The 27,805-nt window shown below is 38.6% G+C and overlaps 1 pseudogene; it reads left to right on the top strand.

The window, feature by feature from the left end:
- On the top strand, positions 1-27,805 carry LOC128280432 (uncharacterized; annotated as a pseudogene).

The following is a 27,805-nucleotide window of genomic DNA, read 5'->3' on the forward strand; positions in this document are numbered from 1 at the left end:
ATGAGGCATACTAGTGGTGGATCACTGTAAGAGAGAGTACCCCGATCGAACGAGTAACCTGGGAACTGTTCAAGACTACTTTTAAGGGGAGGTATGTTGGAGCTAGTTATGTGGATGCCCGTCGAAAGGAATTTTTGAATTTGGCTCAAGGTAATAAGACTGTTGCAGAGTATGAGGCGGAATTCTTGAGGTTGAGTCGATATGCTAGCAGGATAGTTGTGACCGAATATGAGCGCAGTGTTCGATTCGAGGATGGCCTCCGTGATGAGCTTAGGGTGCTGATAGCTCCACAGAGGGAGCGTGATTTCGTTGCGTTGGTAGAGAAGGTTAAGATAGCCGAGGAAGTAAAACGAACTGAAAGGCAGAATCGTGAGAGGGATCGACCCAGATTCAGGAGGGATTCTGGACCCTCGGGTGCTGCATATAGGAATGTTAAAAGAGCTAGAATGGAGGAACCGGTTCGAGTAGTTCCAGTGAATACCTTTAGACCGCAGGCTTGCAGGGACTGTTGTAGAGTGCATATGGGGGAGTGTTGGAAATGAACTGGAGCATGTTTTCAATGTGGGTCAAAGGAACATAAGTTCAGAGAGTGTCCTCAAAGAGCAGCTCAGGATCAAGTTGCGAAGCAAAGAGGAGTCCAACCGCTGCGAGGAGGACCTCCACCACAGAGAGGCCATGGGTAAGGTAGAAGTGGTAATGGTAATGGACGAGGACGTAGGGCACCTGGCAGGAGTGCTGGACATGCTGAAGCTCGACAGCCGACGTTGGTTTATACTGTGAGGAGGGTGATGCTCCTGATGTTATAACCGGTATGTTCTTCATTCATAGCATGCCTTACACTGCTTTGATTGATGTTGGTTCCACTCATTCGTATGTTGCCTGTAATGTATTTGGGGCGTTGGGTGTTCTTCCTGAGGAGACTGTGAGTGGGGTATCAGTGATAAGTCCTTTGGGACACTCGGTTAAGGTAGATAAACTCTTTAGGGAGGTGCCTTTAGAGACACAAGATAGGATATTTGTAGGAGATTTGATGGAGCTGCCATTTGGGGAATTTGATCTTATTTTGGGAATGGACTGGCTAACTAAGCATAGGGCGACGTTGGATTGTGCTATTAAGAGAATGGTGCTAAGAACTGCCAAGGATGAGGAGATAATGGTCATAGGGGAGCAAAGGAACTATTTGTCCAATGTTGTCTAGGCTTTAAGGGCTGAGAAGTTGATTCGAAAAGGTTGTGAGGCATTTTTAGCATTTATGAGTTAAGCTAAACCTGAGGGGATGACTTTGGAGTCAGTCAGGACCATCAAAGAATTTCAAGATGTTTTCCTGAGGAGTTTACCTCCGAACAGAAAAGTCGAGTTCAGAATCGACTTGTTACTTGGAACAGCTCCAGTGTCCATTGCACCTTACCGGATGGCACCAAAGGAGTTGGTGGAACTGAAAGCTCAGATTTAAGAACTGTTGGATAGAGGGTTTATAAGACCAAGTGTTTCTCCGTGGGGCACACCAGTGTTGTTCGTAAAGAAGAAAGATGGGACCATGCGGATGTGTATTGATTATCGGCAGTTGAACAAACTGACGATCAAGAACAAGTATCCTTTGCCAAGAATCGACGATCTGTTCGACCAACTGAGAGGAGCTTTAGTATTTTCTAAGACCGACCTTCAGTCAGGATATCATCAGTTGAGAGTCAAAGAAGAGGATATTCATAAGACGGCATTCAGAACTCGATATGGTCATTACGAGTTTCTGGTTATGCCCTTTGGTTTGACTAATGCACTGGCAGCATTCATGGATTTGATGAATCGGGTATTTCAGCCATACTTGGATCAGTTCGTAGTTGTTTTTATCGATGATATCTTGGTGTACTCAAAAACGGAAGAGAAGCATGATGAGCATCTTCGTATTGCACTGCAAGTGCTAAGGGAAAGCAACTCTATGCAAAGTTTAGTAAGTGCGAGTTTTGGTTGAGTGAAGTAACTTTCTTGGGGCATGTTGTGTCTGCTGAGGGGATCAAGGTAGACCCTTGGAAGATAGAGGTGATTCTGGAGTGGAAGCCACCGAGGTCAATAACATAAATCTGAAGTTTCCTGGGGTTAACAGGTTATTATCGAAGATTTGTGGAAGGATTTTCTGTGTTGGCAGCGCTGTTAACAAAACTTATAAGGAAGGGAGCACCGTTTGTTTGGACAAATAAGTAGCAAGAGGCTTTTGAGAAGTTAAAAAATGTTTTGACTGAGGCACCAGTGTTGATTCAGCCAGAGTCTGGTAAGGATTTCATTGTGTACAGTGATACGTCACATGTAGGTTTGGGCTGTGTGTTGATGCAAGAGGGTAAAGTGGTCACTTAAGCTTCACGACAGCTTAAGCCTCATGAGGTAAACTATCCTACTCATGACTTGGAGTTGGCAGCAGTGATCTTTGTGCTTAAGATATGGAGGCACTACTTGTATGGGAGAGATGCATTATCTATACAGATCATAAGAGTCTTAAGTACTTGTTGATTCAAAAGGAGCTGAATCTTAGACAGCGAAGGTGGATAGAGTTGTTAAAGGACAATGATTGTTCGATTGAGTACCATCCAGGTAAGGAAAATGTCGTGGCTGATGCGTTGAGTCGAAAGACTGTGGCAGAATTGAAGGCAATGTTTGCTCTTTTAAGCTTGTATGACAATGGAAGCTTATTGGCAGAGTTCCAAGTGAGACTGACTTGGGTGGAGCAGATTAAGAAGCAGCAGTTGGTGGATGAGTCGTTGGTTTCTCGATTTCAGCAAGCTGAAAAGGGGGAGAATTCAGACTTTGGATTAAATGGCGATGGGGTTCTTTGTTTTCGAGGAAGAATTTGTATGTTGAAGGACTCTGATTTGAGATTGATGATTTTGAGAGAGGCTCATGGTGGACCTTGTGTTATGCATCTAGGAGGGAGTAAGTTGTATCGAGACTTGTGAGAGCTATATTGGTGGCCTGGGCTTAAGCGAAAAGTGACCGAATTTGTGGGAAAATGTTTGACGTGTCAACAAGTAAAGGCCGAGCACCAACTGCCTTCAGGATTGTTACAGCCAGTGAAGATACCACTTTGGAAATGGGAAAGGGTAACCATGGATTTTGTGAGTGTTCTTCCATTGACACCTTCCAAGAAGGACTCAGTTTGGGTGATTGTGGATAGGCTGACGAAATCTGCCCATTTCATACCTGTCCAAACCGATTACTCACTTCAGAGGTTGGCCAAGTTGTATGTGGCAGAGATAGTGCGGTTGCATGGGGTGCCAATATCGATAATTTCTGACCGAGACCCAAGGTTTACATCTCAGTTTTGGCAGAAGTTGTATGAGGCATTGGGAACGCGATTGGATTTTAGTACGACTTTTCACCCTCAGTCGGATGGGCAGTCAGAGAGGGTCATTCAGATTCTAGAAGATATGTTGAGGGGTTGTGTTATCGACTTTAGGGGCAGTTGGGAGGACTACTTGCCATTGGCGGAGTTTGCGTATAACAACAGTTACCAAGCAAGTATTCAGATGGCTCCTTACGAGGCACTGTATGGGCGAAGGTGTCGTTCTCCTACTTGTTGGGTAGAGTTGGGGGAAAGGCAAGTACTTGGACCGGAGTTAGTAGCGGATACTGAAGACAAAGTTAAGGTGATCAAGAGTCGGTTAAAGGAGGCAGCGGATTGACAAAAGCCTTATGCTGATCTGAAGTGTATATTGAGTATGCTATAGGGGACATGGTCTTTTTGAAGGTTTCACCTTGGAAGAAGATATTGAGGTTTGGTAAGAAGGGCAAGTTGAGTCCACGGTTCATTGGGCCTTATCGAATCCTTAAGCGAATAGGGCCAGTGGCTTATCAGCTAGAGTTACCTCCAGAGCTGGATCATATTCACGACATCTTTCGTGTGTCCATGCTAAGGTGATATCGTTCTGACCCTACTCATATCGTGCCAGTTGTAGAAATTGGGGTACAGGCGGATTTGACCTTTGAAGAAGAACCTATGCAGATACTTGATCGTGACGTCAAGGTGTTGAGAAGAAAGTCAGTCCCATTGGTGAAGGTACTTTGGAGAAACCATGGCAAAGAAGAAGCTACTTGAGAGTTAGAGGAGGCGATGTGTCAACAATACCCTCAACTGTTTGGATCAGGTAAAATTTCGAGGCCGAAATTTCTTTAAGGAGGGTAGAGTTGTAACACCCTGATTTTCGGGATTTTCGTAATTTTAGAGACTTTGGTAAATTTTTTTAAAAATTTGGTATTTGGTTGTGTAATTCATAATTAGAGTGTGTAAATGGGCCTATGGAAGGCCTATGTGTTGGCCAAAACCCGGTAAAATTTTTGAATTTTTGACTTAAGGAGTTAGGGGCATTGGACAGGTGGCCTTATTAAAAGAGGTGGGTAAAATGCAACACAAGAGAGCCCTTGGCAAAGTGGTTAAGTGACGCCACTAAGGAGCTAAAAAAAAAAAAGAAGAAGTGGCATGTAAGTGGTTGGTGGAAGGCCAAGGTTCGATTCACTAAGCTGGCAATTGTGTTGTTATTTTTATGTCTTGAGCATGCAGGAGTTTGAAGTCGAATGGAACTCTATTGGAGAGAGTTTGAATCAGTCAAATGCATGAATTTAGGAGTGATAAGGGGAGAGATTTTTGGAGATTTGAATGGAGGCTTAGTGTTGGCCAAATAATGGGAATTTAGGGAGGAGAAATCGGCTTAAGGGTTTGAGGTTAGTATTTCGGCATTAGGGGCTTTAGTTGTGCTGTTTTCTTTTGTTTAAACATCATAGGGTTATTTCTTTTCTTCCTTTTCTTCTCTAGCCGAAATCACCACTCCTTTCATCCATTTTTTTTCTTTCTCTTTTTTGCCAAAATCAAACTACTACTCCCTTTCGTTTCATCACCCTTGCCGAATAGCCACAAGAGCCGAAACTTTTGAAGTTGGTTGTGCCAATTTCATTTAGACTAGCATCCTTCTTTTCTCTTCATTTGTTGTGACCGATCCCTTCATCTGCTAAACTCTAAAAGTCCCCGACGGTAACCAATACAAAGCCACCACACCATTTCTTTTTCTTGGTCCTAAAAGCCGAAATACCTTAGTTCTAGGGGCATAGCCGAACCTGTAGACCTCTAGGATTCGAAGGCTGCTAGGTGGTTTGAGGCCTAAGTCTACTTTGGGTCTAAACAGTGCAGAAGGGAAGACTGTGAGAAATAGACAACTTTGGAGGAGCAGCAAGGGTTGGAGTATCGGTTTGGATTTTGGGTTTGATAAGCATGAATTGTAAACTAAGAATGGTGGTGATTAATTGTAGGTTGTCGTGGGAGACTTTGTTAGCAAACGTCACAAAATAGGTGTGTAATAACCCTCGTAGTAGCTTAGATTAATATTCGCTGAAAAGCCGAAATGCTAAAATTCTGGCATTTTGGGAATTTGTGATTTTGCGTTTGGTTATAGATGCGATAAATACGATAAGATAGGTGTTTGGATCGATGGAACAGGTAAAAGCGCAATTTTGTGCACGATGGTAAGTTGGGCCTCAATGGGCTAGAATCGGGCCCAATGGGCTTTCGAGCCCATTTGGGTAAAATTGATAGAAAATGGAATTTGGAAAAGTTGCATGTTAACACAGTTAGTACTGTTGTAAAATTTGGGTTAAGTGGGCTTAGTGGGCTAAAACAGAATTCGTAGGGCCCATTGGGGGTTTTTGATGTGATCGCGCCCCATGGTTCAGCTAGTTCGAGCGAGGATTCTATGGTGCTACCACAAGGTCCTGTTACTCGAGCTCGAGCCAAGAAGTTTAAGGAGTCCATAACAGCTTTTGTAGCTCAACTTTGGATTGAAACGCCATTAGGACGCTCTGAGAAAGCTGATTCAGTTCCTTGAACTCACCATGCAACTACTGCAAGTCTAGCTCAACTCATCGAGCTCGCCACTAGCTCACTTCAGCCTCCCACTCGGGTCCACTCACTACTAGCTCACTACCAGCTCATGGGTCCAAGTCCAAATTTCTTTTAGCTCATGAGTTGAATTCTAGCTCATGAAGACTACTTTGACTTCATTTGACTGCTATTAAATTTTTATTTAATAAGTTCATTAATTAGTTAATTAATAAACCACATATTAAATTTAGTTCACATTAGTTTTATTAAATATGTCTTAAAAGTGTTTATTGATATTAATTAAATTGTCATAACCGAATTTAATGTTTACATTTGTGTTCACATTAGCTTGAATTAATTATGTTCACATTTTCTTGTAGAAACTCAATGGATGTATGGAGCTTGAAGCAACATGTCTTTTGGAGGGTGCATGGACTGGCTAAGGTGCATGGACACTCAAGATGCATGAATCGGTGGAATGCATGAATGGCAAGGTACATTAATTCCAAAGGTTCATGAATGACCAAGAGCCATGGATGTTGTGCTACCTCTTCATCTACACAAGTGACTATTCGGTCAAAGGGACATAATACATGCATGAGATGGTTGGTCAATGACTTCCTCCATGAACCTTTACATTCCGTTCACATTGTGTTCACACAACAAGTCCTTTTGGTTCACCATGTTCACACCTATGGACTCTTCAGGTTGCGGCATTCACACCTATTTTGGCCCTTGGAGTTACACCATTTAATTCATGATTTTTGGCTAAAGGTTGCCACTTAATTGCTTCATTAAACAAGGGAGGCCGAACCTAGCAAGTGTCCCTTGGAGCTTCATTCATTCACTTGTCATTTCTTAAACATGAAGCATTCACAATTCATGTTCCATAGCAGAATCTAGTCATGCACATTAAGGATTAATTTTCTAGAATTTGTTAGGCAAAACTTTTTATTTTTTTTTCATGAAAAGAACTTTTGAGACTTTTGTTAATGTTATGCTGCCGAATTTGTTAGGCAAAACTTTTTCTCAAATTTCATTCAAAGATTCGATTGGCTTCCTAGCGTCTAGTGTGTCAACCATTGTTCTTTGTCGAAACTGAACTTATCACTACTCGTAGTGTGGCATTCAAACATACCGAGGTTCCTATCTTGTTAGATAGTGGGTCGAGGTTTTCATTTACCAATTCCAAACTGAACTAAAAGAGCTTATAAACAACGGGTCGATACCAAATCGGTATTGGTTCTTGTTTGCACTTTTTGTTCAACCCCATTTCTCCATTTACCAATTGTACCTAAACCGACTATTCCATTTCTTCAATTCCCCCTTACCTAATTGAACCAATTCCTTCATCCATACCTATTCGGACTCCAAACCCGAACTTTCAAATTCTTCTTACCTATTCTAATCCGAACCCAAAACCAATATCCTTCCTTCCTTCATCCGACCTTTTCAATTAAACCCAACGTAACTTCTTGTTGACGATCGGGTACACTAATACGACTCGACTCTTCCGAGGTGAATCGTATCAATTTTGGGCCCAAAAGCCCGAATTTGATAAGTGGGTTAAAGATCATTGTTTAAACACTCGGAAATATTGATAATTGTTAATGAACATGGAAAACCCTGATATTTGGTAAAATTATGAAATTACCCTTATAATATGAAAAATGACTATTTTACCCCTAGGTAAAAATGACCATTATACCCCCTAGGGTTTAATTATGAATATGATGCATGAGATATTGTTATACATGATATGACATAATATGCACATGATATGTTATGAGATGCACATGATATGCTATGATATACTCACTATATGCATGGGTTGGGTTTTATATAAATGGAGGAATTACGAAAAAGGCTTTGCCCCAGTTATTAAAAGAGGCTAGGCCTCCAGTTATATGATAAAGCAGCTATGCTGCCAGTGGAGAGTTTGGTTGGGTGGGTTGAGTTATTCCCCACATGGAGAGCTTGGTTGGTACGAGTGGAGAGTAGCGGATGGTGGGTTGAGTAGTCTCCCCAAATGGGCTTGCATACATTCATTGGTATTTCATGTGATATTGAAATGGGCCTATAGGCCATACCGTTTACAGTAAAGGTTTCAGCCCAGTGATATGATTTATAAAAAGGCTTGCCCAAGAATCATATATGAAAGGCTTGACCCAAGATATGTCGAGACAGAATTAGGACTTAGGCCCAGTATGCTGATATTAGTTTGGGCTCTGAAAGGGGGTTGTTGCACACTGAGTTTCCAAACTCACCCATTTCCTTAACCTTGTAGGTGAGCCTTGATGTGGAGACTTGGAGCCGGAGGGGATTCAGAGTGGCCGTGGTGATCACTTTCGAACTTTGCAATAAGTAACCGGTTTTTTTATAAGTTTTATCTTAATTATTATTATTATTTGGTTTTGGGTTGTAATAAGGCCATTTTAATTATTTTTCAGGGATTATTTTATTTTATACTCTATATTTTACTGATAATAGTCCAAAATGGGTTAGACTTAGGGCGTATTTTCAAAATGATACTTGTTTTCAAAATAACGCAACGATACAATTAATCTGTTTACTAAAAAATCTACTTAAATGAATTCCAACTGGGTTTTTTTCCAAAACCTAACCTCGCGTCAAAGTGTGGCAATGGTTGTGGGCATGTCTAGGATTGGATCCAATCAAGAGGTTGGTATTTAAGCAGCCTTCATGGCTCACCTCCTCTGTTTTGGATACCTACCTGGTGCACAGCTTTCATTCACTTTATTAACTTAGCAAAGACTATCTTTTAAAACGCTAAGAAGGACATTGAAAGAGGCATGGGTTTTTCTTAAAAACTTCAATGTGACACGTCGGGTCTGGCCATAACGTCTGGGCTGGGTTTGGGGTGTTAAAATAAAGACAATTTAAATGACTTAGCAAAACTGTAACGCCCCGAACCCTAGACAATCACCAGAGTCGAGCACGAGGTGTTAACGGACTTAATTCATTAATTAAACAGCTCAAATAATTTATTTTAGAACTTCCAGACAAGCTGGCTAACTGCGCCACAGTCGCTTAAAAATTCATATCTCAAGGTATGAAACTTGAAATCCAATTCCGTAATTTTTTTTGAAACTAGACTCATATATCCATCAACTAAATTTTTTCTAGAATTTTTGGTCGGGCCAACAAGTACAGTTTATTAGTTAAAATATCCCCTGTTTCAGGGTTCGACTACTCTGACCCCTATGTATTAGGAATTAAATTTCTCCCTGTACAGAATTTCAAAGACCATTCGTATGTTTCCCTTGACCTAAACTTTGGCAAAATTACATTTTTGCCCCTAAACTTTTACATATTTACACTTTTTCCCCAAGGCTTGGAAATTAAACTTCATCCTATTTTCTTATGTTTTATGACATGCTGATCATTTTTCCCTTCTATGACAACATCAAATTCTCACTCTAACATGTACTTATGACTATTAGGTATTTTTACCGATTAAGCCCTTTTACTCGTTTTCACTTAAAACCGAGTAGCACAAGTTGTCTAACATAATTTAAAACCTCATATTCTATCATAAAACACCAAAATACACAAATTTCACCTGTGGGTATTTTTCCAAATATGAACCCTAGGTTGAATTATTGCTAGAATAAGCTTAATCAAGTTACCAGGACTCCAAAAACGTAAAGAACATTAAAAACAGGGCTTGGAATCACTTACTATGGAGCTTGGAAGCTTGGAACAAACCCTAGCTATGGAGAAACCTTGAAATTTCGGCCTAATGAAGAAGATGGACAAAAATTGGCTTTTAATTTTGTTTTTAATTCATTTTAATAACTAAATGACCAAAATGCCCTTAATTAAAAACTATGGTGTTTTATTTTCCTTTAGGTATTTTTGTCCAAACTGGTATAATGGTCTAATTACTATCCAAGGACCTCCACTTTAAAAACCCATTACTCACAAGTACTTAATACTTTTGTGAACTAGAACACACATTTTACAACTTTTGTAATATAGTCCTAAATATCAAATTGGACCCTCTATTGATAAAATTTCTAAACAAAATTTTCACACAATCATACAATCATGCCATAGACCTTAAAATGATAATAAAATAAATTTTTCTACCTTGGATTTGTGGTTTCACAACCACTGTTCCGTTTAGGCCCTATTTCGGGATGTTACATTTCTCCCCCCTTTAGGGATTTTCGTCCCCGAAAATCTTACCTGTGAAGAGATTTGGGTACTGTTTTCGCATAGCCTCTTCTGGCTCCCATATAGCCTTGTCTACCCCATGTCTATTCCATAGTACTTTCACAAGTGCAATACTTTTGTTCTCTCGAGCTAGAATCTTTACCAGTTCTTCACCGTAAGTCATGTCTGGCTGAATCTCAACCTCTATCTGAGAAATCACATGTGATGGATCTGAACGATAACGACGTAGCATAGACACATGAAATACATTATGAATCTTCTCTAACTCAATCGGCAAAGCTAACCGATATGCTAATGGTCCGACTCTCTCAATCACTTCAAACGGTCCAATAAAACGTGGACTTAGTTTGCCTTTCTTGCCAAATCTGAGAACTTTCTTCCATGGGGATACTTTCAAAAACACTTTGTCACCAACTTGATACTCAATCTCTTTTCTCTTCAAATCTCCATACGACTTTTGTCTGTCTGAAGCTACTTTCAAGCAATCTCTAATGACTTTTACTTTCTCTTCTATTTCCTTAACTAGATCAACCCCGTAAATCTGATTTTCCTTAAGCTCTGTCCAATACAATGGTGTGAAACATTTACGTCCATACAAATCTTCATAAGGTGCCATCTTCAAACTAGACTGATAACTATTATTGTAGGCAAACTCTACTAATGGTAAATATTTTTCCCAACTGCCTTGAAATTCCAGTACACAGCATCTAAGCATATCTTCAAGTACCTAAATAACTCTCTCTGACTGACTGTCAGTTTGAGGATGGAAAGTTGTACTAAAACTCAACTTTGTGCCCAAAGCCTCCTGTAATTTCTTCCAAAATCGTGAAGTAAATCTTGGATCTCTATCTGAAATGATCGATAATGGTACCCCGTGTAGTCTGACCATCTCTGAAATATACAACTCGACCAACTTGTCAAGTGAATAATCCATACGAACTGGGATAAAATGAGCCGACTTCGTTAACTTATCAATCACAACCCATACTGTATCTTTCTTTCTCAGTGTCAACGGTAATCCTATCACAAAATCCATAGTAACTCGATCCCATTTCCACTCAGGGACTAGCACAGGCTATAATAAACCTGAAGGTACCTGATATTCGGCCTTTATCTGCTGACAGATCAAGCATCTAGAAACAAACTTTGAAATGTCCCTTTTTATTCCTACCCATCAGTACATTTTCTTCAAATCATTATACATCTTTTACTACCTGTATGAATAGACAAAGAACTACTATGTGCTTCCTGTAAGATCTTTCGAATAAGTTCATCATTCTTCGGTACGCATACCCTGTCTCTGAACATCAAACAACCGTCAGAATTGATCTGAAAATCTGACTCTATATCCGACTCACACTGATCTCTTTTGGCTAACAACTCACTGTCATTTTTCTGAGCTTTAAAAATTTCTTCAAGAAACATCAGTTTAGCTCTCAACTCAGCTAAGATAAAACCATCATCTGATAAGGCTAGACTAGTGTTCAAAGCTCTTAATGCAAACAAAGATTTCCTACTCAAAGCATTAGCAACAACGTTTGCCTTACCTGGGTGATAATCGATCACTAGCTCAGAATCTTTAATTAACTCTAACCATCTTCTTTGCCTCAAATTCAAATCTTTTTAAGTCATCAAATATTTCAAACTTTTTTGATCAGTGAATATGTGGCACTTCTCACCGTACAAATGATGTCTCCAAATCTTCAGCATAAAAACAATGGCAGCTAGTTCTAAATTATGTGTCAGATAGTTCTTCTCATGTGGTTTTAGCTATCTAGAGGCATAAGTAATTACCTTCCCTTCCTGCATAAGTACACAACCAAGTCCATTCATGGACGCATCACTGTAAATCACAAACTCCTTACCTGGTTCTAGTTGTACTAAAATAGGAGCTTTAGTCAATAATGCTTTTAACTTGTCAAAACTCTATTGACACTTCTCAGTCCATTCAAACTTGACATCCTTTAGCAGCAATCTTGTCAGCGAGGTAGCTATCATGAAAAATCCCTCTACAAATCGTCTATAATATCCGGTAAGACTAATAAAACTTCTAACTTCTAATACATTTCTAGGAGGCTTCCAATCAACAATGGCTGAAATCTTGCTCGGATCAACCTTGATACCTTCACCTGAGATAATATGTCCAAGAAAACCAACTTCTCGTAACCAGAACTCACTTTTGCTGAACTTGGCAAACAACTGATTATCTCTCAGAATCTGTAAAACTGTTCTCAAATGCTCTGCATGCTCAGTCTCATCATAAGAGTAAATCAAGATATCATCAATGAACACAACTATAAACTTATCCAAGTACGGTCTGAAAATTCGGTTCATTAAGTCCATGAAAATGGCAGGAGCATTAGTTAAGCCAAATGGCATCACAAGGAACTCATAATGACCATACCTAGTCCGGAAAGCAGTCTTCAGGACATCTGACTCTTTAACTAGCAACTGATAGTATCCGGATCTCAAATCTATCTTGGAGAACATAGTGGCTCCCTTCAATTGATCAAACAGATCATCAATTCTAGGCAATGGATACTTGTTCTTTACTGTTACCTTGTTAAGTTTCCGATAATCTATGCACAATCTCATCGATCCGTCTTTCTTTTTCACAAATAGAACTAGTGCACCCCATGGTGAACTACTGGGTATTACAAAGCCTTTATCTGTTAATTCCTGCAACTGAGCTTTCAATTCTTTCAATTCCAATGGGGCCATTCTATAAGGAGCAATAGAAATGGGCGTGATACCCGGAATCAACTCAATACCAAACTCAACTTCTCTAACAGGAGGCAAACCTGGTAGTTCTTCTGGAAACACATCGGAAACTCACATACCACGTAATCGATTCAATTTTCAATTACGGATCTTTAGTGGTCAACACAAAAGCAAGATAAGCTTCATACCCTTTTCTCAAAAATTTCTGAACAGACATAACAGAAATTATGGCAAATGAACTATCTGACTCTTTTGAATTAACCCGAAGAATTTCACCACTTTCACACTTCAACTCAATGAATTTCTTTCCACAATTCACTATCACATCATGTGTAGTCAACCAATCCATAACAAGAATCACATCAAACTCATCAAATGGCAATAGCATGAGAGCTGGAAAACAGTAGCCTCTAATCATCAAAGGGCAATTTCTACATACTTTATCTACTAATACATGCTTGTCTAATGGATTCGATACTTTAATCACAAATTATGTAGATTCTATAAGCATACTCATACTAGGCATCAATTTCATGCAAACATATGAATAGGTTGAACCTGGATCAATCAAAGCAATAACTCTAGTATCATGGAGAGAAAATGTACCCGTAATCACATCGGGGGAGGATGCCTCTTCGCGAGCACGGATAGCATAAGTCCTCACAGATGCTCTAACATCTAGCCTCACTACTAAATCTCTAGATGCGCTTCTATTATTTCCCCCAGTTCCTAGATTTCTCAGTGGCCTGCCTCTGATAGGAGCTTTTCCTGATCTTACACTCGGTATTGCTTCCCTTTTAATCATCTCGAGACACTCCCGAATAAAATGGTCTGGTGCACCACATCAAAAACAACCTATCTTAGTTGCTCGACACTGACCTGGGTGACGTCGACTACATCGAGGACACTCTGGTCTATCAGGCTAAACACTGCCAACACTTGCAATCAAAGTGGTCTGAGCTTTCGGACTCATAAATCTTCTGCCTCTGTTTCGGCTAAAATATCCAGCTAAAAAATTAGATCTAGTGGAGAACTCTTTAGGCCTCTTGGATGTAGACTAAAATGACTTGCTCATTAGTCTTTTCTTCGTGTCTTGCATCTCAATTTCAACTTTGCCCTTTCTTTTTAATAGCTCCTCTGCCTTACAGGCTCTCTCAACTAGGATAACAAACTCTTTTATTTCTAGGACACCAACAGACACTCGGATATCATCATTAAGCCCATCCTCAAATCTTTTGCACATATAGCCTCTGTAGACACACACTCTCGACCATAATTATTGAGTCTAACAAATTCGCGCTCATATTCAGTCACTGTCATATTGCCCTGTTTCAACTCTAGAAACTCTTTTCTTTTCTGGTCAACAAACCTCTGACTGATGTACTTTTTACGAAATTCCTCCTAAGAGAAGTCCCAAGTGACTCTCTCTTTCGGTACAACTGATACAAGTGTCTTCCACCAATGGTAGGTCGAATCTCTAAGGAGTGATACAACACATTTCATACATTCCTCAGGTGTGCAGGATAACTCATCAAAGACTCTGATATTTTCTTGAGCCAAAATTCTGCCTTTTCTACATCATCATCGTTTGTAGCTCGAAACTCTTCGGCTCCTTGTTTTCTAATTTTATCAACTGGTGGTTTTTCTCTTATAACCGTACCTATGACTGGGAGAGCTACATGGGTCGTCTGATGATCATGAGGGGGTGGAGGTCTAACCGCCGGATTCGTTCGAACGAACTCGGCAAACCATTCATTCATAGCTTGGAAGAAGGCTTCTCGAGCCCCTCCTCCCTGACTAACTGTAACAGGCCTTTCACTACTATTTGGTGGCACCGTCCCTTCTACGGGAGTGGGCACGTAACTCTCTACATCATCTGCACCAGCTTGTTCGGGATCCATAACTATAAAAGAAAACATTTTAAAATCGTCAGGAGTTGTCACACTATCAACACATAAGTATGGCATGTATAGCTAGACTCTTACTCATACTAAATATTCCAAGAACCGACTAAACCTTTGCTCTGATACCAATAATTGTAATGCCCTGAACCTGAGACCGTCGCCAGAGTCGAGCACGAGGTGTTAACGGACATAATTCATTAATTAAACAGCTCAGACAATTTATTTTAGAACTTCTAGACAAGCTGGCTAACTGCGTCACAGTCGCATAAAAATTCATATCTCAAGTTACGAAACTTGAAATCCAATTCCATAAATTTTCTCTGAAACTAGACTAATATATCTATCAACTAATTTTTTTCTAGAATTTTTGGCCAGGCCAACTAGCACAGTTTATTAGTTAAAATCTCCCCTGTTTCAGGGTTCGACTACTCTGACCCTTATGTATTACGAATTAAATTTCTCCCTGTAAAGAATTTCAACGACCATGCCATTTGTTTCCCTCAAACATAGACTCAATAAGGAATCCATGCATGTAAATAATGACTTCTAATTATCTTTGTACAATTTTTGGTGAATTTCCAAAGTCAGAACAGGGGATCCAGAAATCGCTCTGGCCTTGTTTCAAAAAATTTAAATTTCTCATAAAATATCACTCATATACCTATTTTGTTCCATCCATATGAAAATAGAATCATCAAGATTTAATTCTATATCTCATTCACTATCTAAATCCCTTTCTACTATTTTTAGTGATTTTCCAAATATTATTGCTGTCTGATACTGTTTTAAAGCTAATTTCACCTTTTTCATGATTTCCATGGAATAACTAGCATTTAGGCATACATAACACCAAACATGTCCTTGATTAGCCATTCCAACAGCTAATCATTATCAAGCATTTACAAACCATTCATCAGCCATATCATAACATCATACACACAAAATGGCTACGATGCTATACATGCCATACTTAAAATGAAACGTCTAGCTATACCAAAATAATCCTCGGGATAGTGTGCCCGGACCTCTGACGTACTTTACGATCCCCGAGTTAACTTGACAAAACTATAAAAAGAAGGAAACTAAAGGGGGTAAGCATTAAGCTTAGTAAGTTTGCATTCTAATAAATAACAACATTCATAAGAATTATCTTACTACTTGGCATGATACTACTTAATGCAACTTCATTAATTGTCATAGACATATTTTAAACTTCTTCACTTACTCACTTACTTAAATACTTACTTACTTAATCAAATTTATTAATACATTTTACTTTCCTTTTTCCTTATCAAGCAAACATGAACATTATGTACTTACCTTTGCTCTTCTAGCCTGAACTTGTCTTACCTTTTTAGTATAACTCCTCTTACCTTACCTTATCTTGATATTCTCTTTAAATTTTCTCGTTGAACCACTTGGAATATTAAGGATACGCGGGTACCTTACCATTGCCATGACTTGTCATGGTCTTACGTGGTATCCTTTTGAAACTTACCATTTCCATGTCTTGACATGGTCTTACATGGTATCCTTGCCTTATGAACTCACCAATGCCATGCCTTGGCATGGTCTTACATGGGACCTTTGCCTTATAGTAACTTATCAATGCCATGTCTTGACATGGTCTTACATGATTTCCTTACCTTAGAAACCTTACCAATTGCCATGCCTTGGCATGGTCTTACATGGTATCCTTAAACCCTAATGTCATGACATTTGTATCATACACATTCCTAAGGTTCAACCGGGACTTTCTGAAATTACTTCTTCGTCAATTCATGCTTGAGTATTCTTTGAATAATTTCATAAAATAAATATACACATGCTGGAAATTAACAAAATTATCATAAAATAATAGAATATTGCATTTATTTACCGCAAACTTACCTCGAAACAAAATACGATCAACTATATCGATTTAGTCCACTATCTTTTTCTTTCCCCAGTCTAACTCTGGATTTTGTTCTTCTTGATTTATAATAAAAAATTTAGCTTATTTAATACTCACATTTATTAAAACAGTCCTTGACCCAGACTTTGAAAAAATTATATTTTTGCCCTTAAACTTTTACATATTTGCACTTTTTCCCCAAGGCTCGGAAATTAAACTTCATCCTATTTTCTTATGTTTTATGACATGCTGATCATTTTTCCCTTCTATGACAACATCAAATTCTCACTCTAACATGTACTTATGACTATTAGGTATTTTTACCGATTAAGCCCTTTTACTCGTTTTCACTTAAAACCGAGTAGCACAAGTTGTCTAACATAATTTAAAACCTCATATTCTATCATAAAACACCAAAATAAACAAATTTCACCTATGGGTATTTTTCCAAAAATGAACCCTAGGTTGAATTATTGCTAGAATAAGCTTAATCAAGTTACCGGGACTCCAAAAATGTAAAGAACATTAAAAATGGGGCTTGGAATCACTTACTATGGAGCTTGGAAGCTTGGAAAAACCCTAGCTATGGGGAAACCTTGAAATTTCGGCCTAATGAAGAAGATGGACAAAAATTGGCTTTTAATTTTGTTTTTAATTCATTTTAATAACTAAATGACCAAAATGCCCTTAATTAAAAACTATGGTGTTTTATTTTCCTTTAGGTATTTTTGTCCAAACTAGTATAATGGTCTAATTACTAGTTCGTACCCCTCTTTCTTCTTCGGCCATTCCTTCAACTCAACTAAACCTAACGTAACTTCTTGTCGACGATCAGGCAATCACTAATACGACTCGACTCACTTGAGACGAATCGTATCATTTGGTATCAGAGCTACTAAAACGAGAAGTTCGTGTGACGAAATCATCCCCGAGCTAGTCCAAGTGTACGCAAGTGAGTAGGATCCAGAAAAAAATTTTCAAGAAAAATTTGAAAAAAATTTGAAGTTAAAACTTGTTCTATTGTAATTCAGTCCCGATCCATCTTCTATTCTACTATCCCTAATCATATACACGCCACACTTTTAACCCAATTCCCTACTCTTTCAACCTACCCTAAACCGAGTACATCAATCACTTGTTACCCCTTTTGAACCGACCACCTAGACCAAGGACTAAGCCTTAACGAATCTGCTTACGAAATCACGAGAAAAGGTTAAGAGAGGTAAAAGGCACGAGAGTTGTAAGTGCAAAAGAGTGGAGGTAAAAGCCTAATCTCGAGTATAAACACGAGTGTGAGAGAAACATCTTCTTTTCCTTTTTGAGAGATTGTGAGGTTTTGTGGTGAGGTTTACTTTAACAAAGTTTTAATGTCACAAGAGTCAGATCACAAGATGGAAGATCGTCCGGCAAGACAACCCGTTCGCAATGTCCCCGACTTAAACATTCAAGCCTTATTACGAGAAATGGAGTGACTCCTAGATCAAAGGCTCAATCCCATCGAAGACCATTTGTTCCAAGTTGAAACAAATGGCCAACGTGAAAGAACACCCGAGGGGGTTAGACCAAGACGGGAGAGGCCAATTCAGAATTGGGGAAGACGAAGGGTCCAAGACGATGAAGCAAACAACCTTAGTGATCTTGAGAGTGAACAAGAGTCCACTGCTAGTTTTCGTCAAAGGGAACCATGGCAACGAGGTCGAAGGCGAGAAGATGACGATCTCAAGAACATCAAGCTGTCCATTCCACCGTTCCAAGGTAGATTGGATCCCGAGGCCTATCTTGAGTGGGAAAAAAAGATAGAGTTGGTGTTCGATTGTCACAATTACTCTGAGAATAAAAAGGTGAAACTCGCAGCTATAGAATTTTCAAACTATGCCATGATCTGGTGGGATCAATTAACCACTAGTCGGAGGCAAAACGGAGAACATCCAATTTCTACGTGGACCGAGATGAAGGTGGTGTTGAGGCGACGATTTATTCCTTCATAGTACCACCGGGAGTTGCACCAAAAACTCCAAAATCTTACAAAGGGTCCAAAAGTGTCGAAGATTACTACAAAGAGATGGAAATTGCGATGATTCAGGAGGATGTTCAAGAAGATCCCGAAGCAACGATGGCGCGATTCCTGGCCGGTCTAAATTGAGATATAGCAAACATAGTGGAATTACAACACTACCTTGAAGTGGTTGACATGGTCCATATGGCCATCAAGGTAGAAAAACGACTCAAGCGAAAAGGCCCAAGCCAAGGATTCTCCACTTCTAACACTTCAAAGTGGGGCCAAAGTTTGAGTAAAGGCCTTCCAGCCTTTCGAGGAAACGAATCCACTGCCCCTCCAAAAACCAACAAACCGAATCCCGAAATTAACAAAGGTAAGGCACCGAAAACATCGCTCAATCGAAATCGGGGCATCAAATGTTTCAAGTGTCTCAGAAGAGGACACATAGCCAGTCAGTGTGCAAATCGAAGAACCATGGTATTGCGAGCCGATGGGGAAGTTGAAATGGAGGATGAAGAAGAGAAAGAATTTGAATCGACTTCTGAAGTCGAGGAAGACTTAGAACAGCCTATGGAAGGTGAATTACTTGTTGTGAAGTGAAGTCTAAGTCTCCAAGGCGCAAAAAATGATCTCCAATGGGAAAATATATTTCATACTCGTTGTCAAGTCAGAGGCAAAGTTTGTAGCGTCATTATCGATGGAGGCAGCTGTACCAATGTAGCAAGTACCATGATGGTCGAAAAACTTGGTTTGCCTACTACCAAGCATCCGAGCCCCTACAAACTTCAATGGCTCAACGACGGCGGAGAACTTAAGGTAACAAAGCAAGTACTTGTTTCATTCACCATTGGTAAGTATACGGACGAAGTACTTTGCGACGTTGTACCGATGCATGCGGGGCATCTACTTCTTGGTCGCCCGTGGCAATTTGACCGGCGAGTGCTACATGACGGGTACACTAATCGATATACCTTCAAGTTCATGTGAAAGAACGTAACCTTGGTACCATTATCTCCTAAACAAGTGTACGAAGACCAAATGAAATTAAAAGTTTCTGTCTAACAAATGAGAGAGAAAGAAAAGGAAGATTGTAAAAAAACAAAAGAAGAAAAAAATAAGAAAAAGAAAACAAAAGAGAGTGAAAAGAAAAAGAACAAAGAAAAAGAAGAAAAAGGAAAGAAAATCGAGAAAATGAGTGTTTTTGCAAAAGCTAGTGACGTGAGAAAAGCTTTGATGATGAGACAACCTGTTCTTGTACTTCTGTACAAGGAAACTTTAATTACTACTAACGATTTGCCCGACACCCTTCCCTCTCTTGTTTTTTCTTTGTTGCAGGATTTCAAAGACGTTTTCCCGGAAGAAGTCCCAAGTGGTCTCCCACCACTTCGTGGGATCGAACATCAAATAGATTTTATGCCGGGAGCTGTAATCCCAAACCAACCTACCTACCGAGCCAATCCAGAGGAAACTAAAGAATTACAATGGCAAATCCAAGAGTTGATGGAAAAAGGCTACATACGTGAGAGCCTTAGCCCTTGCGCTGTTCCTGTTCTGTTGGTGCCGAAAAAAGACGGAACATGGCGAATGTGCATTGATTGCCGAGCCGTCAATAAAATTACAATCAAATATCGTCATCCCATTCCTCGCTTAGATGACATGTTAGACGAACTTAGTGGAGCCACGGTTTTCTCAAAAATTGACTTGAAAAGCGGCTACCACCAAATCTGAATGCGAGAGGGTGATGAATGGAAAACGGCGTTCAAGACAAATACGGGTTATACGAGTGGTTGGTTATGCCTTTTGGTCTTACCAACGCGCCTAGCACATTTATGAGGTTAATGAATTACGTATTAAGGTCCTTTATTGGTAAGTTTTGTGTTGTATATTTTGACGATATATTGATCTATAGTAAATCCGTTGACGAGCATGTAAGACATCTGAAATCTGTTTTAGAAGTTTTGCGAAAAGAGACATTATATGCTAACCTAAAAAAATGTTCATTTTGTTATGATAAAGTTGTCTTTCTAGGTTCTGTGGTTAGCGCGAATGGTCTCAAGGTAGATCAAGAGAAGATTAAGGCCATTCAAGATTGGCCAAGACCTACGAGTGTCAATCAAGTTAGGAGTTTTCATGGACTTGCGAGTTTTTACCGATGCTTCGTACCAAACTTTAGCACTATTGCTGCTCCTCTTACAAGCGTCATACAAAAAGAATTCCTCTTTCCATTGGAGTGATGAACAAGAAACTTCATTTAATAAAATTAAAGATTGCTTAACTAACGCTCCTTTACTTGTTCTTCCAGATTTTGTGAAGACTTTTGAGATTGAGTGTGATGCCTCAACTGTGGGAATTGGCGCTGTTTTGACACAAGAGGGCCGACCTGTGGCTTACTTTAGCGAGAAACTCAGTGGAGCTGTACTCAACTATCCGGTGTACGACAAAGAGATGTACGCACTCATGTAGCACCCCTTACCCGTACCCGAGGCCGGGATAAGGTACGAGGCGTTACCGGACAAACATACAAACATTAAACTAAAATACGGGCCATAAAATTTCATTCATATTTCAAAACGTTCATTCACATACACATAGTCCCTTATTTGAGTCTACGAAGCCCAAAACATATTTAGAAAGGGTTCAGGACTAAACCGAGAACTTACGAAAATATTGGAAATTTCATGCTTTAAGGCTCCACACGCCCGTGTCCCAAGGTCGTGTTCCATACACGGCTGAGACACATGGTCGTGTTTCTGCCTATGTGGAATATACCTAGGCTATTTTCCAAGCTTTGGTCAACCTTAATCTCTTACACACTTATACAAAATCAAAAGCATATAACATGGTATTCATTTAATGATTAAATATTCTCAATTAAACCACAAACATAGCATTTGTATGTCATCATACATGTGTCTCTCATACTCATTTTACCTTGTTTATTATAGTACCACTTATACATTTATACCAAGATTATCATCTTACAAAATATCTTCAGCTTAATCATCAAGCATTCATATTTAAAACTAGATCATATCTTTATAAAATACCACAATTCAGACGTGCAAAATAACATGTTTGCTTGAAACATTTCAATTCAACTCCATACCCAACAAGCATTACATTGAGACTAGTCATATATATATACATGTCATGATACATATCGTTCTCTTTCTGTTTTCTTATAAACACATATCATTTATTTCATTATATCAATATTTCATATACCATAGTTTCCATGTATTCCAAATATATTTATTTTCCTCCTCTCCATTCCACATCCTTAATGTATATAGCATTCTTGTAAGTACGATTTCACAATTTACTAATAAATGCTCACATCAAACTGTCCACATGAGTCATAGTCACTTACTTATTTATAATTCAAGCTACAGAGCTCCAAATTAAGATATGTAAATTTCCCCTAAAACTAGACTCACATATCTTTTCACCATTAAAATTTCATAATTTTTGGTTTAGCCAATTAGTACAGTTTATTCATTAAAATTTCCCCTATTTCACTTTCTAACAGTTTTGACCTCTCTTCACTGAAAATTAATTATCTCACAGTACAGAACTCGGATAATGTTCTTGTTGATTTATCTTGAAAATAGACTCATTAGGGATTTTAAAAATATAAGTTTGAGCCTCTAATTATTGTTATCCAAATTTTTGTGATTTTCCAAAGTCAGAATAGGGGACCACGTAATCATTCAGAACCAGTCTCACAAAAACATAAATATCTAATAATATAGGACTCCTTTGCTTTCTCTGTTTCTTTTATATGAAATTAGACTTATTAAGCTTTAATTTGATATCTCATTCAGTCTCCGATTCCATTTTTTACTATTTTTGGTGATTTTTCAAAATCATGTCACTGCTACTGTCCAAAACAGTTTTATTCCTAATTCACTCTTTCACACTTTCTTTGTATTAACCTCATTTTAACATACATATCACAAATCGTTTTCACTACATTTCATACATCACAAGTATAGGCCCATGATCACAAGATCACCATAAAATCATCCTCATGTATAACTTACTTGTTTATAATCTTACCACATCCTGGTCACTTAATGAACACATCATTCACATAACCAAGTTCCTGAACTTATTCATCACAGCACTCACAAAGCAATACATAGAGAGTCTCCCATTGAACACTTCGGAATATAATTCGGATACATGGAAAGTTTGCACATAAGTGCCACATATGTAGCCAAACTATCTGGTACGCATAGTAGCCTGCACTTAGTACTACACATGCGACCAATTATCCGGTACACGTAGTAGCCTGTACTTAGTACTACACACGTGACCTAACTATCTGATACACGTAGTAGCCTGCACTTAGTACTACACACGTGATCGAAGTTATCAGGTACGCATAGTAGCCTACACTTAGTACTACACATGCGACCTAGCTACATATATCCTGTAGCTCTCTTGTCTACATGGTGTACACATAGTATCATCCATGCGACCTAGCTACATCATAATGTCTTGTAGCTCTCTTGTACACATGATGTGCACTTAGCACCATACATGTGACCTAGCTACATACTATTTGTATCATCCAATCTTTCCGAGGGTTCAATCGGGATTTCTCTCTCTTTTCCAACAATTTCACCAATCAAGTAATTATCTACAAACATATTTCCAATATTATTATAAAATATCATAATACAAGTAATATTGATGTATTACTTACATATAAACTTACATCTCATTTAATATCAAGGCAATAACATTAAATTACAGATTGTCTTATTAAAAATCATATGAACTTACAATTTCCCATAATATCCATAATCATAGAAATCACATTTATGTATGATAATTCAATGCACTTCATGTACCATAGACATATTTTTAAATCAATTTATAAACTTGGCACCATAATCATTTAATTTAACATAATTCAATTAATTCACTAAATTTAACTTTCAAATATAAATTACAAAGATTATTGTCATTATTATCATACCAACTTACATACTTTCAACACCTCAAAAATCATAGTAAATATATCAATTTTACATTAAAACATGCATAAATTAATGCTTATTAGACATATGAACTTACCTCGATACTAAAACGGCCATTTAACCAACTTTCCTAATTTTTGATTTTTCTCTCATTATAGGCTCAAATCTCGTTTTCCGGGATCTAAAATATCATATTTTACTTATTTAATTAATGTACTATTCAAAACAGTCCTTAACTCAAACTTTTGCAAAATTACAATTTTGCCCCTAAACTTTTGCATATTTACACTTTTGCCCCTAGGCTCGGGAATTAAACTTCATCCCTTATTCTTATGTTTTATGACATGCTGATCACTTTTCCCTTCTATGGAAACATCAAATTCTCACTCTAACATATACTTATGACTATTAGGTATTTTTACCGATTAAGCCCTTTTACTCGTTTTCACTCAAAACTGAGTAGCACAAGTTGTCTAACATAATTTAAAACCTCATATTTAATCATAAAACAGCAAAATAAACACATTTCACCTATGGGTATTTTTCCAAATATGAGCCCTAGCTTAAATTATTGCTAGAATAAGCTTAATCAAATTACCGGGATTCCAAAAACGTAAAGAACTTGAAAAACGGGGTTAGAACGGACTTACTATTGAGCTTGGAAAGCTTGAAAACCCTAGCCATGGCTTCCCCCATGCTAATTTCGGCCTCCATGAAAAAGATGAGTCAATTTTGGCTTTATTTTCCCTTTTTATTTCTTTTAATTACCAAATGACCAAAATGCCCTTCCTTACTAAACTTTCAAAAATTCCATCCATGTCCAATTTTTTTCCATCACTTAGAAATTGGTCAAATTGCTATTTAAGACCTCCTAATTAATATTCCAAAGCAATTTCATACTAGAAACTTCTAGAATGCAAGTTTTGCAACTTATTCAATTTAGTCCCTAACTTCAAATTGAGCACTTTATGCATAGAATTTCTTCACGAAATTTTCACACAATCATGAAATCATATCATAGACCTCAAAATAATCATAAAATAATTATTTCTATCTCAAATTTTTCTATCCTGAAATCTCTGTTCCAACTAGACCCAATTTTGGGCTATTACAACTCATACGGGCACTTGAGACGTGGCAACATTATTTGTGGCCAAAGGAGTTCATCATACATTCCGATCTTGAATCCTTGAAGCATATCCAAGGCCAACATAAATTGAACCGCCGCCACGCGAAGTGGGTTGAATATCTCGAGTCATTTCCATATATCATCAAGCACAAGAAAGGTAAAGATAATATAGTGGCTGATGCGCTCTCGAGAAGGTATACCTTGCTATCATATTTGGATTCCAAAATTCTAGGTTTTGCTTTATTGAAAGATACTTATGCTAATGACTCTGATTTTGGTGAGATCTACGTTACTTGCGAAAATGGTGTTTTTGACACTTTTTATAGGTACGAGGGCTTCCTTCTCAAGGAAGGTAAATTATGCATTCCTTGTGGATCTGTTCGAGACTTACTAGTGCACGAGGCACATAGTGGCGGCTTATGGGCCATTTCAGAGTCAATAAGACGCTTGCCACTCTCCACGAACACTTCTATTAGCCAGGTGATACAAACCGCCTCAGGGAGAGTCGAGTCGTATGCTGAGTTGCCCGATCGTCTACGAGAAAGTATCGTTCAATTCGCTTTTGAAACGAAGTTGATGGGAAAATAGGACGGAAGCTATGTATAATGGTTCTATGATGGTTTATGGATAAGAATAATATGTATAGGTTCGGTTAAGTTGGAAGGAAAAGTGAAAGAAGTTAATAGATGATGGATATGGAAGAAAGGGTTCTTAAAAGCAAGCACGAACCAATATTAGAAAATATCGACCCAAATGCTTATAGGCTTTCAAGGTGGAGGATGAAAATGATAGAACCTCGACCCACTACTTAACAAAGTAGGAACCTCGGTATATGGGTGAACGCCACACTATTTGATAGTGATAAGTTCGGGATAGTAAAGAACAGGGTTGACGCCACTAGGCTTCCTAGATAAGCCAACGAAGTCCTCAACGAAATATGAGAGAAAGAAATCTCACAAATTCCATGAAAGTTTAACAAAGTTTCATTAAGTGAAAAGTCTAACCTTTTACAAATGAAATAACATATATTTATAGCCTAAATAAAAGTAGTTGAATGGACAAGCTTAGAAGCTAAGAAATTCGGCCATAAACACGTAGATAATTCTAGAAGAAAAATCATGAATATCAATGAATGTGCAGCCCTTTAATGTTCTATCATCCCCCTTGGTCGAATGAAGCTTTAATGCACCTTGAATACTTGAATGGTTAGCTTGAAAATGCATGGATCATGCATGAAACGTCCCAATGTATGTTCCTCCATAAATTCGGTCCATGAACCTTCAAAACATGAACATTAAATAGCCCCTACTTGCATGAACGTCTCCAGTACATGGACTCCCTTAAATGCCATCCATTGAACCTCAATTCTACATGCACCTCTTCATACATTGCACCAAGCCCTACATGAACTTGCATTAATTTCCTTCCATGCATGCATGTGTACCGTCCAAAGGGATTGGATCTTCTAGATACATTCATGCATGAATCTTCATCATTCATGTAACCGAATGTGCATTTGAACCCAAACATTCATGTATTTTGTGCATTCATGTATTTGACAAATACATGAACTTGTAAACACTTTGAATCTGGTCATACATGCACCTAATTAAATGTTGTTCATTCATGCATGTGGGATGTCCAAAAGAGATATTGCACTGTCCATGAGCATTGTACCTACAAGAAATAAAACAATTCATAAGACTTCATGTGAACACACATAAATTCAGCACAATGTGAACACATTTAAGTTATGTGATATCTATGACATATTAATAACAAATATTAATATAAGACAAGTTTAATGCTTAAATAAATATGTGCAAATTTTATTTAATGCATTAAAGACAAAACCGAGTTAAACTAAAATGAGCTAAGCTTTAGCTCGTGAGCTAAAGTTGAGCTGAGATTAAACTCCTAAGCTGAAGTTGAGCTAAGGTTTAGCTTGTGAGCTAAATATGAGCTAGGAGTGAGCTCGGTTTAGCTTAGGCAAGTTGGATTGAGCTCGAATAAGCTGGATTTGAGCTGGACGGAGCTCGTGGAGCTGGAAACGAGCTGGGATCAGCTTGCCAACATGTCAATGCTCAGCTTGACAGACTTGTTCGATAAAGTTCGAGGGGCGTGCTCATATCACACAGATGCGAAAGGACGTGGAGCGGGTCTGTGAGAGGTGTATAGCATGTAAGCAAGCTAAATCGAAGGTTCAACCCCATGGCTTATACACGCCACTGCCCATCCCTGAAGCGCCATGGGTCGACATTTCTATGGATTTTGTTCTTAGACTACCGCGCACAAAAATGAGGAAGGACACTATCTTTGTAGTTGTTGATAGATTCTCAAAAATGTCTCATTTTATTGCCTGTACTAAGACTGACGATGCTGTTCATGTTGCAAACTTGTTTTTCAGGGACATAGTACGACTCCATGGCATCCCTCGCACCATTGTGTCGGATCAAGATGCTAAATTTTTAAGTCACTTTTGGAGATCCTTGTGGGGGAAATTAGGAACCAAACTTCTATTTTCGACTACCTGCCATCCCCAAACTGATGGCCAAACGGAGGTCGTCAACCGAGTCTTATCCACTTTACTCCGGGCCATCGTGCGTAAAAATTTGAAGTCGTAGGAGGATTGTCTTCCACATATTGAGTTTGCGTATAATCGTTCTGTCCATTCCGCGACAAAATTTTCACCTTTTGAGATTGTATATGGATTTAACCCTTTGACACCTTTAGACTTATTGCCTTTGCCTACTGATCAGTTTGTTCATGCAGATGCTAAGAAAAAGGCAGATTTTGTCAAAGATTTACACCAAAAGGTGAGAGCAAATATCGAGGCTAGGACTGAGTCCTATGTGCAAAATGCGAACAAAGGCCGAAAATGGATGGTCTTTGAACCCGGAGATTGGGTTTGGGTTCACTTGCGCAAGGAACGCTTTCTGGTCCAACATAAATCTAAGCTACTACCTCGTGGAGATGGACCTTTTCAAGTTCTTGAACGAATAAACGACAATTCTTATAAAGTTGATCAGCCAGGTGACTATAATGTTAGCGCTACTTTCAATGTTTCAGATTTATCCCCTTTTGATGCAGATTCTGTAACAGCCCAATTTTAA

Source organism: Gossypium arboreum, chromosome 9 (assembly GCF_025698485.1).
Source record: "Gossypium arboreum isolate Shixiya-1 chromosome 9, ASM2569848v2, whole genome shotgun sequence".
In the NCBI taxonomy this organism is placed as follows: Eukaryota; Viridiplantae; Streptophyta; class Magnoliopsida; order Malvales; family Malvaceae; genus Gossypium; species Gossypium arboreum.